Source organism: Lycium barbarum, chromosome 5 (genome assembly GCF_019175385.1).
Source record: "Lycium barbarum isolate Lr01 chromosome 5, ASM1917538v2, whole genome shotgun sequence".
NCBI classification, from domain to species: domain Eukaryota; kingdom Viridiplantae; phylum Streptophyta; class Magnoliopsida; order Solanales; family Solanaceae; genus Lycium; species Lycium barbarum.
In genome coordinates, this window is record NC_083341.1 from 23,572,702 (window position 1) to 23,577,167 (window position 4,466).

The 4,466-nt window shown below is 44.0% G+C and overlaps 1 long non-coding RNA gene across 1 annotated transcript; it reads right to left on the reverse strand.

The window, feature by feature from the left end:
• Positions 1–506: 506 nt before the first annotated feature.
• Positions 507–2,000, reverse strand: LOC132642391 (uncharacterized). Its single transcript, XR_009583129.1, has 3 exons — positions 1,831–2,000; positions 1,439–1,493; positions 507–800 (listed from the first exon to the last, which is right to left on the reverse strand). It is a non-coding gene; the product is annotated as an uncharacterized LOC132642391 (long non-coding RNA).
• Positions 2,001–4,466: the final 2,466 nt, after the last annotated feature.

The following is a 4,466-nucleotide window of genomic DNA, read 5'->3' on the forward strand; positions in this document are numbered from 1 at the left end:
GTACGATGGTCACAAATCACAACTACACAATTTCTATATACTCTGCTAGCTATTACCAGCTCACCAACGGGTGTAGATACCTCAAAAGGTTTGATTGACTCCGTTTTGACCCCAAACCGACCCGCAATATATGGAGTAACATATGACAATATGGAGCCCGGATCTATCAAAGCATATACATCGTGAGAAAATACCGATAGTATACCTATGACGACATCGGGAGATGACTCAAGATCTTGGCGTCCAGCCAAGGCATAAATACGGTGCTGAGGACCGCTGGAACTAGGAGCTCTCCCTCTACCTGTACCGTGGCTGGCCAGCGCCTGTGAACCTTGCCCCATATGGAGTATCGATGATGAAGACTGTCACGCCCCGAACCTGGGCCTGGACGTAACACGGCACCCGGTGCCTGACTGCATGTGACCGAGCGAACCAACTAGCTGCTGAATCAACATGTGATACCAAAACATAACTAATTTATAGAATAAAACTAACACATGCTGATGAACTGAAAGTCTCACTGAAATATCATAATGCGGAAATACTTAAGCAATCTGAACATATATGAAATTAGCCAACATGGCTAAACCAAACAACTGAACGACTGCCAACAAGGCTAACATAATAAATATCTGACTGTCTGAACTGTGTCTATGAAGCCTCTAAGAGTACTGAATAATAGAGCTGTCTATAAACTGAAATAACTGGATAGCTGACAACGCCCCGAATGAATGTGGGGCTCACCAATAGCTGATATGTGCACTCCTAATTAGCTGAGTCGTCAACCTGTGTATCGTTACCTGCATCGCGAGATGCAGGTCCCCAAGCAATAAAAAGGGACATCAGTACATTTGAATTGTACTGGTATGTAAAGCAACTGAAGCAATAAAATACTGGAACTGAAACTGAAACTGAAACTGAACTAAACAGGAAAGTAAGAAGCTGAAGTACTCCCTGTTCTGGATGAAGAATCACCTGTAAAACTGTAATTATAACTGTGGCCTCGGGCCCAAATAATGTGCACAAATACTGTGGCCTCTGGCCCAAGCAATACGTATGCATAAACTGTGGCCTAGGGCCCAAAAGTACAGATACAGGTGTTCAACATTAACAATTCACAAAACTGAGACTGGCTATATCTGATAGCATGATAACTGTTTCTGATTATGGGACTCTTGTAAATAACTGGCTATACACTGACTGAGACTCATGTGATAATAATGCATAAGTCTACAAAGATTACGTGTTGAGTTCATGATGTTCAAAGTGACAACCATGAACGAATTTTGTAACTGCAACCTTAGAAGATAACAGTTCTATATCATATCATGAAACTAGGGCTAAACTATATTCTGAGTCAAATTGCTAACAAGTATGAAGAATGAGGCGTAGGGAGAATTATGAACATTCCCTAACGTAGATAGTTAGCCTCACATACCTTAATTCCAGCCTTTGAGCGTAATACAATGTTCGTCACCCCTTTCAACTTTGATCTATAGCAATACAAGTCAAAGGGATTCTATATTAGCAATAATATTCATGATTTGGTCATCTAAGCATTTTATCAAACACTTAGTGGGCATAAAGCTTCACAATCTCCATTAATGGTGTTTCTTCACCCAATTCCCATTCTATTACTTCTAGGTGATTCTACAATCTCAATTAGGTGTAATAACGTCATTCTTCATCACCCACATGAATACAACAATCCCAAATCAACAATCCAAAACTCGAGCATAATTCATATAATTTCCTTTATCAACCCATTTGTTATTCTCCCAAGAATTCATCAATTCTCAACTATAAATGATTTGAGAGTAGGAATATTACCTTTTGTGAGCATCCACCACGAAATCAACTTCCAAAGTTTGATTTGTAGCTTAGAACGACGGCAAGAACTTGTACTACACTTTATCCTTCACGAGCCTTGGGATTTGAGGCCTTCAACTTGTTGGATCCTCTCCTTTCTCTCTCTAACTATCCTTTCTCTCTCTCTAAAATCTGAAAATATGAGGGAAGGAGGCTGCTAGGGTTGGACATTTCCCTTAAATATTAAGTGGAAATGGGTCTGACCCAACTTGAGTTCGGGTTGGACCAAGTCCACTGTCCAGCATGACCTTTCTGTCTTAAAACGTTCGTATCTCCCTAACCAGATGTCTCCTCGAGGCCCATAATATACCGTTGGAAAGCTATTTCAATTATCTACAACTTTCATGTTATACATTTTTCCAAATTCCCAACTTATAATAGGGTTATGGCCTCCCGAAGTTAGATCAGCCGAAAACGTACTTCCAATCGACGGCTCATTCGACGTTTCGTCGATCAGATCGATGAAACGTCGATCTCCTCCGTTGAATTGGCCAAATTTCCAGTGAACAATGCACATTCGACGGTTCAAAGGACGAACCGTCGATCAGATCGACGAAACGTCGATCTGCTCCGTCGAATTGATCCAATTTCCAGTGAACAATGCGCAATCGACGGTTCAAAGGACGAACCGTCGATCAGATCGACGAAACGTCGATCTTCCCGTCGAAGTCACCCATTTCCCAGCGAAGACAGGCTTCAGTAAAATGGGCATAACTTTTTGTACGTAGCTCCGTTTGGGCTGGGCGACCTATCGTTGGAAAGCTATTTCAAAGATCTACAACTTTCATCAAGGAAGGTTTCCCAAATTCTAAATATTTAAAGGGGTTATGATCATAGGAAGTAAGACCTTCCACAAACTCATTGGCAAACATGCCCTGTAGAGTGGTTTTCAACTTTGCTTTGCCCAAAGACATTTCTTATGACTTAATTAGTTTTCATGACACTTCCTATAACCCTCATATTGGTTCCATTATATTGTCATCTTATGAGTCGAACTTTCACTCGAAGCTACGAGGTGTTACAAAGACCCAGCTACCGATCATGAAGGCTGGACTCTACCCCTACCACCAATCGAGGGGCAATCACGCATGATATGGCCTGGCCGACCGCATGTATAGCAAACCTCTGAACCTAGTCGACAATGTCCCCAATGTAACTTCCCACACTGGGAACATCGTGGCACGGGTGGCCTAGCCTGACCCGAATCACCCTTGAACTGAGAACCCGAAGCCCTGGAACTCTGACTCGACCCGAAATGAGTAGATCTGTCAAATATCTGGCCTATAAACCGTGGAGGTGCACTAGTCATAGAATGGCCTGAATGCCTAGAAACCTGCTGTCTTGGCCCACCTCTAAACACACTTGTTGGACCCGAAGACCTAGCCCTCTTGTTATACCCCCTATCATGCTCACGCTTACTCCTTTGTTGTTGTTGGATCTCTTCCAAATTCTGTGCATGGGCTTGAATGCGTGAAATATCCATGTTGTCCTGAAGGGACGCAGTCAAACACCTATCCATCCAATGTGGCCCTAGGCCTCTCACAAATCGGTGCACTCGGTCACCCATATCCGCTACCATAGCCGGAGCATACCTAGCCAAAGAATTGAAGCGGAGGCTATACTCTAAAGCACTCATACTTCCTTGCCTAAGATTTAAGAACTTATCGGCTCTAGCTCGCCAAACCTCTGGAGGCAAGTAGTGTCGGAGGAAGGCATCCACAAATTCTTGCTATACCGGGGAGGTGCATTGACTCCCCGTGAAGCCATCCAAACTGTGTACCAATGAACCGCGACATCCCTCAATCTATAGGATGCTAACTCCACCGATTCAATGTCCAAAGCATGCATTAACCGAAGTGTCCTCAACATCCCATCAATAAAATTCTGAGGGTCCTCATCCGGCTTCGACCTGAAGAATTCTGGAGGGTTCAAGCTAATAAAGTCACGGGCCCTTGCACTAACAGCCCTATCACCTTGCCCTGTACCTTGCCGCTGAGTCTGGGCGGCAACCAACTGAGTAAGTAAATGAATGACCTTTTTTACATCTTGGCCTGAAGCATCCGGTAGAGGAGCTGAGGGTGCTGGAGCTGGGGCTGACGCTCCCTCATGCTCCTCAAAAATAGGCACTGAGTGGGAGGACTGAGATTGAGCCGCATTCTGGGGCTCACTTTCCTCTACAACTTTTAGCGGTGCTCTTTCAGCCTGGTTTCCTGCCACTGTCTTGCCCTTTTGGGTTGTCGTAGCTTTTCTCCTTACAGGCATTTCTGAAATACATAATACACGGTTAGGGAAAAAGAAATCCTTATATCATGGCTCTATCGCACGATCTTATGAAGAAAGAAGGTCATTTATTCCTAAAATGCCCGCAGCCTCCTGTTTATAAGTGTGGCGCGTAACACACCCATAAACAAGACTCTACTGGACACGGCTCGTAGACACACCCTAGGACAGAACAGCTCTGATACCACTTTTGTCACGACCCAACCGGAGGGCCATGACGAGCACTCGGTGCTAACCCACCCGGGTACCTCTTATCTTACATTCACATTCTATATCTAGGTGAGCCACATAGCTTAATCATAATTTCTATCCATCAT